Source organism: Falco naumanni, chromosome 8, assembly GCF_017639655.2.
Source record: "Falco naumanni isolate bFalNau1 chromosome 8, bFalNau1.pat, whole genome shotgun sequence".
In the NCBI taxonomy this organism is placed as follows: domain Eukaryota; kingdom Metazoa; phylum Chordata; class Aves; order Falconiformes; family Falconidae; genus Falco; species Falco naumanni.
In genome coordinates this window covers 54,322,205-54,333,333 of record NC_054061.1, presented here as the reverse complement: position 1 = coordinate 54,333,333, position 11,129 = coordinate 54,322,205, and the positions used below count along the sequence as shown (strand labels likewise).

Sequence of the window (11,129 nt, the reverse complement as noted above, 5' to 3'; positions counted from 1 at the left end):
AGAATAATTGGAAAGCCTCATTCCCTTTCAAGAGCTTAATCAAAACACATTTGGTCCTTTGAGTATTTACTAAAAAGAAATAAAAAAAACCCCAGTTGGTTCTTCTCAGGAATTTTGTCATTTTGCTGCTAGTGTCAGCTCATGAATGTCTTTAACCTGCCACTTTTCACGGAAGATTTCTTAGGCAAAGCACCAGATTTCCATCAGTAATTTGTAGTGTATTCTAGTACCATTCCAGCTTTGGGTGCAGGAAGTTCCCAAGATGCTCACAGGGGATACGGTAGTACTTCCCTTTGGTTTCTCTAAGGCAGAAGTTAGGTGCTGTTCACTAGCTCCCTTTTAGGCATTAGCAACCAAAGTGGATGGAGGGCCCGAGGAGGGCATCACAAAGCTGACCATAAGTCATTCCTTCAGGAATTCACAACTAACATCAACCACTTGAAATGCAACATGGACAACATTTCACCAGCTGAATTTACTTGGAACTTGTTGATCTTTGTGTTTCATGAAGATGGAAGATTATTCATAGAAACGGTCACAGATTTCAAACAAGGTGAATTGGGGGAGGATGTGAACTGAAAGTTTTTTTCAGCAACACAGCTTTACTCTGGGAGCTATGTATTACATCCTTCCAGGCCAACTTCACATTGTTATTTGTGTATTTTGTGCGTATTCCTGATGTGTTTAGGAAGTTCTCGTTGTTTACAGTGTACTACAAAAGTCCAATGCTGGGGTGGTTATTTGAGAACCTTTAAAGTTGCAGGGTGTAGAGTTTTTCTTCTACACGCACTATGTGTATAATCTTCCAGAATCAAAAGATAGATCATCTCTGGGGTTTGTCAGACACAGCTGCTTGCTCTATCAAATAGTAATACATGTACCTAATTGATCAGGGAGAAAACCTGCTTACAATAGATTTTTCTGCAAAGTAAGTAGCTCTGTCTACTCATGAGAAGTCCTGTGCCCTGTTTCTCTAGTCCTCCTTCCCCCATCTGAATACAGTCCTTTTGCATCATTTGGTGGGATTTTTCCCTTCAGAGATATTTTCATGCTTTTCCTCTGATTTTTTGGAAGACATGTTTTACTGATTATCCTCCAGCAACCTCAGGCCTGATGAAGAAGCGCTGTTATATTTTTCCATGCTCACAGAGTTTATTGTGCCTGGAAACATTTACAATGTGCAGAGATAGTACCCCCCATTCCCCCCTTCTTTTTCCCTTAGATTGCTAGTTGGAAAGGGAGAAGATGGGAAATCTGCTTTTAGTACAAATACTTGGTTGGGAGGGGAGCAGTAAGGCGGAGAGAATACAGGAAGGAAGAAAATATTATGACTAGTATCTCCAGTTCTAATCTGTTTGTTCTAGATTATTTTCCATTTTTCCTAGCATTTTTTCTCATGGCTAATTGAGCAACATCAATGCAGTTCTGCAGGCCTCACTATAGAAGGCACTGCTCAGGGGCTGGGGTTTATTGCTACTCTTTGAGCCACATTATAAGGGGAAGCTGTTTGTTTTTGCAAGGTCAGATCCTAATTTTCCACTCTGAGCTGTAATTTTGCTTCATACCTGATCTGAGAAGTCAGTTCTGTTTTTGGGAAGAGGAGGAAGAAACTCTGCCAGGACTAAATACTGCTCTCCGTTTTTCTTAAGCACAAAACCCCAATTGTTTCCAGTTTTTAAGACTTTTTTAGTTTACAGGTCTGGGAAATGTCTTATTTGCATAGAAAATTAATGTGAGGGCTTTTGAATAAGTATAAATTCACAGGTGCTAATAATGCTGATTTTGGAATGGTTTATACATTGCTTTTTCATTAATTCCGTTCTCTTAATTCTTGGCTCCCATCACTAGGATGTGGGAGGAGAATTGTTACCAGGGAATGAAGGAAAAGATAGCTTTATATTACCTTCTACTTTTTACTCTAGGGATACATGTATTATATCAGAATATATTCAACCTCACTTGGTTGGATTTCCATAAGATGGATTTACAACTTCTTTAGGGTCCCACATGCATTTACTGGTTTTCTTTGGAGATCTCATGTACAGTAATAATAACTTGCTTTTGAGCAAGACTTCCTTCTCACAATACCAGAGTAATGTTCTTGTGAGTGAGGATTCTGATTTCTAACCTGTAATTACATTAATATTTTTGCAGCTGCTGAAAGCAGACTGAAAGGTTTTAATGAAAGGCAGAAGGTTTAACAAGTTGTAACCTGCAAGGGAATCTCAGAGCCAGGAATGTCAAAGCTTTTGAGCTAGATAGGTGTTGGATGCATATTAAATAAAAACTTGGCATTACTTTTCTGAATGGCAATTTAATACACAGTGAACATAGTATAGTAGAATAGAAAATAATAATCAGACACACGCGCGTACATGGAAACCTCGCATGCTTAATTAAATGGTAGACAAGAGTTTAGTGCTTAGTGTCAACTGCTGATTAATCAGTGCTTTATGGCTAGCTTTTTTTCTTTTGCTGTGAAATGTGTTTGCTTTAATTAAAATATTTGTTTACAAACAATAGTGAACTGTCTTTTTAACACCTTGTAAAGTGAGGGCAGCGTTATTTCATTTTATAGATAACTCTGATTTCATGAGAATCTACTTCAAAGGGATACATCCAGTGCCTTTGAAAATCAGCATACGTGGGCCCCTGATACAGGAAATCATTTAAATGCTTTCCTTTTCACATGAAATAAAAAAGTGTGCATAAAGATTTCCCAAAATAGGAATGCTCTCCTGTAACAGGGTTTCATTCATACAGCTAAATATGGGTTAGGAATGTAACTTTAGATGTTGGATTTAAATATATTGACCTGTGCTCTTTTTTTACTGAAACTGAAATAAGTGTAAATTATTTTATTTTCATCAAAAGATTTTACCTAGCTGTTGTGGGTGCAAAAAAGTTTTCTGTTGGGAAATTTAAATCAATTTAATTTTCAGTTAGCAAAATTTTAATTACTGATTCTGGTATTGAAAAAAAAAAAACCTGAACATCCGTGTTTGAATATATGAGCATTATAACACACACCCCTCCCTCCCTGCCCAAGGGGGTAGACTGGGAAGCAGTGAAACTCCACCCCAAGCTCCTACAAAATGCCCAAACCAAGAAGGCTGCAACTGTTCAAACCTACGTTCATTATAGTCTCCGCTCCCTGTTCCTGCAGACCAGACTGTAGGGTTTTAACCTTGTCACAGACTCCATCCCTGCCCTGCAAAGCAGGCAGCCAAGTACTAGTTGGTTCCTCCTCTGCTAATCGGAGCGTGCTTACAGCAACTGCAGGGGGACCAAAGGACTCTGTGATGTACCGGTGTGTTCCCAGGGCAGATGCCAGGTCACTGCTGGGGCAGCACTGCGAGGGGCTCACCCCGACCAGGGCTTTCACACTCGGCACAGCCCCTCTGCAGCTTCCTTTGGGTCCCGCAGGTCGGGTGGGTCCAGGCTTCAGGGCTTGGAGTAGGACCTGTCCCAGCTCTGCTCAGCTGCCCTCCCACCCAGAGGAGTGCTTTGGGGTTCTTCCAGCTCTCCTGTTAGCCCATTCCCCGCAGCACCCCCCGACAGTGGTGGGCCTGTTGTTCACACCACCTGACATCAAGGCACACCCCCTTCAGTGAGGTGAGGGACAGCAGGAGGTGAAGGTTAGTGTGTGATGGTGCTTTTGCTGCTGTTGCTCCCCGTTTCTCACCCAATTGCTCTGCTGTGGGCTTCCCCCACCAGTCACAGGCACTTCTGAGTCTCCTTTCAGTCCCTGCCTGGGCAGTTTTCCCCTGTTCTGCAGGGCTGCAGCCCCTCCACTACCAAAAACCTGCTGATGATTTCCAGCGTGTCTGGCGTGCAGGTTCTGAATCGACTGTTAGTTGTCTATCCAAAAAGTCTCAAAAAAGAATATGCTTTGTATTCATTTTGACATTGAAATCTGATACTGTATATAGCTAGAAAGAAATTAGTTATAAGCTGGAATTAATTACGTGAATTTCACCTATTCCTTTTGAGAATAGATGTATAAATTTGGGGACCAGCTTCAGTGGCTGGACAGCATTGATATGCTACTTGTATGCTGTAATAATGTTCCATTTGCACATGTCTTTAAAGGAATATATTGTAAGCTCTATCGTATTTTATGTTGAGCGTGAGATCCAGACATAGCACTACTTTCTTGATTTCTTTTTCAAGGCCAGTTGTGTAATAGTTACAGAGATTTCTAGGCCTGTGTTCCCGGTGTTTTGTTGTTAGTCTATTGATGTTGTGCCATTTCAAAGGCAAGAAAAGAATCTTGTTTCCAGGCAGCCCTGGTGTTCCTGAAGTTTCTTTCTTTGCATGTTAGAACTACCTGCTTCTTTGCTCCATATTGGTCTGATTTACAGCATGCTGAGGTTTAGTGGAGGAAGTTGGGATTCTGGGGGAGCCAATGGAATCTTAAAAATTTATTTTCAACAAAAGGCATTAGCAGATTTGCATTTTGCAATGTATTTTTTTATTTTATTAAAAGAGAAACTGGTGCTGCTTGTTCATCTTTTGCAGGTTTTTACTTCTTGGGCAGTTAATATTCTAACTGACCCCACCTCCACTGACCAATCTGGCCTTTTATCATTAACAGCTCTAAAGAATTATGTAAACAGAATTGAAGATGACAAGCACCTACCAGCCATTGGAAAAGTTCAGCACTGTAACAAACAACACTGTTTTAAGAAGCCGAACTTTTAGTTTCTTTTGCTAAGCCTTAAATTGAGTTACCAATGCAGTGCAAGTATAACAGTTCAGTTTCTGATGTAAAACCTGTAGTAATAGCGTGATTCTTTGCAGAAACCCTGTAGCAGGCTGTATTGGCTGTAGCATCTCTTCAGTTTGGAAGATGTGATTTCTCAGATGAGAGAGCATACAAAATGCTTATGAAGTTTCGCCTTTGCTATCCAAGCGCAAAGACTTTTCCTTTTTATATTGTCAGATTTCTTCTACAGCCTTTTTTTCCTGAATATTGCTTTCCTCTTCTCCCCTTCCCACCGTCCCTTCTAAACTTACTCGTGGAAGATGTAAAAATCTTACTCTGTTGCAACCTGATTTTTTTCCTCCACTCTAGTTCTGTACTACGAATTTTCTCTTCAAGGGAAAATCACAGGTATGGTTGATAATTTCTGGTGTTACTGCATAAATACTTCAGGCCTGATGGTTTAGCAGAAATATTCAGCTGGATGAAGTTTTTTGGTTTGAGAAGATAGATTGTATATTATGTGTTAGTATCAACATATGTTATTGGATGCAATTCTGAAAGTATTAAATGGTAACAGCATGTCAGCGATGGTGGGACCAGGCGTGGGTGCCAGAAATTGTTGTGATAAGCAGTTGCCGATGTCTGTAGATGATAGGGAGAACTGTAACCCATCTGTTCTGAAGCTGTGTAGTGTTTCAGAGGAAAATCTCTGCCAGGTAAAAAATTTCTGTTAAACACCAAAGAAGATAACAACCCTGGAGGCTCCAGAAGAATGACCTGATTGCAGATGTTTGCAGAGATTGCAGTATAATTTTGAGTACCAGAGAACTTCCCTTAATTGACTGCTTTTTAAATTTATTTATTTTTTTCCAGGGCATAGCTTGACTTGGTGCTGGTTGTCACAAAACAGCAGCATATTGCTCTCTGCAGTCAGACTGCAGCAAGCACTCCTGGATTATCTGAGCAACGACTGATAGCGAACTGTCAGAGTAAATAGTGTTTTGTTGTGTAGTATTGATCAGATATGATACCAGAGGATGATATTCATTGCAGTTTGTTTTAATCTTGTTTGCACTCTCGAATGCATAGGAGAGACTGAGTTCATAAAACAGCACTCAGTTTTTTTTAATCATGTGGTTATTATGGGTTTAACCGTTAACTGGTCCAGGGGAATTAATACTTCAACAGCAACTGAAGTTAGTTCATTCTTAAAACAAACATTAAGTAGGTGTGCTGGAAGAATTAGTCCTTGAGAAAGCATTTACGGGTCATTTCATAGTTGGACATGTTTGTTCAGCCATTACAAGTGTTGGAAGTTTTTGTTGGGAGTGGGCATTTTTATCTTGTGAGTAAAATCTAGATAAGATTGTCTAAAATACATGCACTACATATCTGGATTCACCTAATTTAAATTTTTCATATGATGCCATCTCCTAGTTTTCATAGGTAATCTCTTATTTACTGTCAGTGTTTACAGAGAGAAAAAAAAAATGGACACATTAAATTTTACCAGCGTGTTGACAGAAGGTATCAGAAGCCCTGTGCTCACCTTAATGGCTTGCAAGAAAATGCTTGTATTCAGGCCAGCTGCTTTGTGAGCATTGCCATGTGTAGTCACAGGAAAACTGACTGTAGTGTAAAATTAGGGGCAGCTCAGGAAATTCACAGGCTTGCAGCTCTGGTCGTGGGAGAGCCCCACACCATACTAATATGCTGTTGAGCGTTTGTGATAGAGTTGTCATGTGGTGAATATTAACTGGTTTGTATTTTTCTACAGCTGAGTGAGCTTCCCAAGAGAATTGGGAGCTCTGTGATTTTTTTTCCCCAGTGTGTTAAGTCTTATGAAATTCATTGTGAGTCATATGCTGTCTGGGTAGGATTTAAACATCTGAAGGACTTTCTGATTTTTTGCTTTTCAGTTGAGTCCTTCATCAAAATGATAAACTTCTGCCATTGTTTTCAGTGACTCCCACCAAGGAATGTAATTAGCTCTTTATCCTGAGTGTAATCAGTCTATAGTTGTATGAGTTGCTTCTTGCTCCCAAATACTTCACTGTCACATGGTTGGCAACAGGCCTTTGATGGCCCAGGAGTTTCCAGTGAGAGGAGGAGATGAACCAGCAGGGATGGTAGAGGTCAGGATCATGGAGGTGGTCACTTCTGAGCTAACTCTTCTGGAAACTGAATGACAGAACAACGTGGATTAAACTGAAGGGGACACGGCCTGGCAGAAAGATCAAAACACACTGTGTTAGGAAACTGAGCAGAAAATGTAAGCAGAAATGAGGAATAACTGCCATTCTTATGTTTAATGCAGAATTTTGGAATTGGAGAAATTTTTTCCACCCTCACTATGTGGGTGCCTTGTTCTCTGGGTTGTTCAAGTTTGAGGATGGTGTAACTAGAAAACGCTGGTATTCTTCAAAACCAACCTTTTGGAAGGAGGCTTGTGTTTTGGGTTGGCAAACCTGCATTTTGGAGTTTTGATGTGGGTCTGTTGCAAGCATGTTCCTTTCCTGTTCAGTAGGAAGCATCCTGTCATTGTCCCTGCAGAAATGTCGTGGTAGGGTTATACTACTTGTTCTCACTGTGAGTTACAAGGCTGGAAGGCCTTGATTTCCTTTTAATTTTCAGGTTATAAGATACTTGTGGAGAATCTTGCCTTGGGCACAGGACTGCATGCTATAAAACACTCTTTCCTATGCTCACAATCCCTATTTGAATCCTGGATACTTAACAGAAGTATCAATCCCAGGTTCTGTATTTTTTGTGCATTTTAAACACTACTGTGTTTCTGCTTCATTATTTATCAAATAATGATCAGGCTTCTTGTTTTGTTTGCTTATAAAAGTAAGATATCCCTAAAAGATTTAAATTCCACCCCTTTTCCTCTCCTGTAAACAAACAAACAAAAAAACCCAACCAGACACAAAACCCAAACAACAGTGTGTGTATGTAGCACAGCAAATTTATCTTGGTTAGCATTAAGGTTGCCTGGTTTTGAGGACAGACTGATCTTAGGTATTGGGACAACATAAATCCTACCCACAACATAATGGAGGCACTGGAAATGCTTCTCATAGTCCTCTTGCATTCTGTGATGCTGCTTTAGTTACATAAAAGCATGGTCTGTTCTCAATTCTTTTTTCTCTTTTTGGGGAAGTTGAGAGGGCCGAGTGGTTCATCCATATACAATCATAGAATTATACAATCATTTAGGTTGGAAAAGACCTTTAAGACCATCAAGTCCAACCATTAACCCAGCACTGCCAAGTCCACCACTGAACTATGTCACTAAGCACCACATCTATGCATTTTTTAAAATGCCTCCAGGGATGGTGATTCTACCACCTCCCTAGGCAGCCTGTTCCAATGCTTTACCACCCTTTCAACAAAGAAATGTTTTCTAACATCCAATCTAAAGCTCCCCTGGCACAACTTGAGGCCCTTTACTCTTGTCCTTTATTCTGTCCAGAGATCATGGCTAAAAACTTCTTTCATTTTAAGTAACAGTACTGACTGTAATAGTATATTACTTAGTACTCTTTACTGCCTCTTTGGCCTCAGCAAAACCAAGTAGCTTTGATGAAATGCTTATACTACTTCTGCTGGTATTGATGATACCTAGCTGAATTCTTTCCCATACTTTGGAGTGACACAGTACAGTCTGAATGTCCACTTCCTAGTTATACTTTTGATCATACTTTGTCTGTCTTTGTGTCTCTGTTCCTTGTGGCTTGCTTGTTCTTCTGCATTTCTTTCTTTCTTTCTTTCTTTCTTCTCTTGCAAGTTGTGCAGGATTGAACTCCTGCAGTTCAATGAGAACAGGGGGAATGCAAGCCAGTATCTCACATGGAAACAAATTGTGCCTTTAATGCAATTCCAGAATGTTTTTCTAGAGAAATCTAAATGAGATGTTTTATTCATACATAGTCAGTATTGCTCTGTTCTCTTCCAATTCTAATGGTCTTGGATGAATGCAGGAGATCGTCTGCAGATTCAGTCATTGCAAGAGCAATAAGTTTATATGTAAGTTTAATATTTCATTTTGCAACAGTACTGAACATTAGAACCTTTTGCAAATGTAACGTGGTTTATATTGAATTGTCAGCAGAAGAACAAATCTGAAATTCCTGTGGAGGATGTAAGATGTTAGACAGCACAGAAACCAAGTGAAGGTGCTTTGCAAAAGGAGCACACCAGAAGCAGGACAGACAGAAACTTTTCTTTTCTTGTCTCAATCCCAACAGAGAACCAAGGCAGGAGCTTCTCCTTTAGCATCTGCTCCGACTTCCTCCTTCAGCAACAGGCCTGGTTATTTTTGTAACCCTGTATAGTTGTTTGGTTTTGGTTTTTTTTCTTCTCTGGATTTGCAGAATTGATTAATTCATTGGTGCCACCTTGAAACAGCTTTCTTTACTGAGTGAATGTTACGCTCTCTCTAACATCCCAGGAACAGATTTACAAATATTTTTTAAATGTTGTTATTTTAATTGCAGTAGTGTGTTATCATTTGTCACTTGAGTGACTGTACTACTTTGCATGCAAACAGTTCACTTCAGGAGCGTGGGGATTGCTTATAGCGATTTTATCTTCCTCCGAGGAGTTACAAGGTCTAAATAGTTTGTAGAGAAATAGACTTAGAGGCAAAGATGGTAAATAAATAAAGCAAGATCAATCAAATATGAGCGACAGAGATGGGAACAGAATTTAGCAGTGCTCTCACCTCCTGTCCTGTAAATGCGAACGCAGGCTTGCTGCCTTGCCCTGAGCTTCCTTCCTCTTCCCTTGGGGCAGTGCAAATGTGTGTGTCTGCAAGGCATCAAGACTGGGAAAGCCATCTAGACTTAAACTTGCTTCATTCACCCTGGCCTCCACAGTTAAAATTAACCATGAGCAACTCTGTAATACATGTCACTGTGTAGGTGCCTGAGTGCTTGTGCAGGCATGGGGCAGCCTGGGCTGGCAGGAGAGAGAAGCTAAAATTGCTTCCTTTGGTGTGAGCTTAGAATGTCTGTGCTTACTTCGGTGGAAGCTCTTCCTTAGAGGAGCCTAAGGACATCATTATTACACTGTAATTAAAGCCTGTTAGTTTAATTATATAGTACAGTTTAAAGCCTTAAGAAATACTTGCATATATACTTGTTTTTTAGAATGAAGAAAAATATACATAATATATTCAACAGCGAATGCAATTAATTCAGGATTTATTATTGTGTTTAAGAAAAAAATCTGCAAACATGTTTTTGAAAAATAACTTGTGATTTCCTTGCTGCCATGCTTGTTTCATACAGTGTATGGGACACAAGACAAGCTCTGACCCTTTCCACTCCACTTGTTTCCCAGCTGTGTGAACACTTTATTTCTCTCATGTGCTTCTCCCTTCTCAGTCTGTTTGAGGATAGCTCACCTTTCTCCTCACACTGTTGCATCTAGCTTGGAAGGTAATTCTGTCAGTGTGATTTATTTTCTTTCACCTGGGCTTTCTTGTTACAATGTCCTGGTCTGGGGGGGGTTTGTTGTTTGTTCATTTGTCTTTTGAGAAAGGAGTACAAGTAAGCACCGCAATACTCCTATTGGGTTTTTCTTAAACTTTTTATTAAAATGATCAACTAAGGGATTTGTTATAGCCTTATTAAGCAGCTCTTTCTTAGGACTAACTTTTTGCCATCCCATGGTCCTGAGACAAATCCTAACTATTCCAGCCACCACACTTGTGTGAACACATTAGTCAATTGAACGGTGACTTGGGTCAACTCGTAATTTGGATCCCCCCTTTCCCCACAAATTGTATTTTATGACTTCCAGAAGCATAAATGTGCAAAAATTGTTCAATCACAGAGAAGTTCTTGGCAAGAAGACTTGGTTAAAGCCTAAGTAACTAGGGCTATTTATTATGTACTGGTGATAGTGGGGAAAACAGAGAGAAATAAGAAGGGGTTGTCAGAAAAATGAATATTCACAAGATGACTTCATATGCCTTTTATCCTGGGACAAAGTCACTAATAGAATATATAAAGTGTGAACAATTCCTTATGGTAGCTATTTATAGAGTTCTTTGAGTTTCTTTTTGATGGTAATCCACTTGTGATTACCTTTGCTTGCACATAGAATCTGGATTTTAACAGGACATTTCAGTCTTCTGTCTAATTTTGTATGTTCATTTTGTCTGTGTAGGAGAGAGTTTAAGCTGGTTGTAAACTATGTGGGCAGATAGTTTATGTTAAAAAAGGGAGAAATTACGTATTTTAGAAGTAACCTACTGGAGTCTGTGTCTGTTCTTACTATTTATGATAACTAAAGTAGACTGAAAGTTCTGTGATTTTCAGTTCTGTTATGTTTTATAATGTCTGAAAATATTAGGATTCTCAAGTTTGGTGATTCTCTACTCATGCCAGGAAATGTGTAGCATCTTTTGCAG

General features: G+C 39.6%; 1 protein-coding gene across 7 annotated transcripts in view; it reads left to right on the top strand.

Annotated features, from left to right (window-relative positions):
* KANSL1L (KAT8 regulatory NSL complex subunit 1 like) overlaps positions 1-11,129 on the top strand; it is a 66,616-nt gene that overhangs the window by 11,429 nt on the left and 44,058 nt on the right. The gene's annotated exons all lie outside the window — the stretch shown is intronic.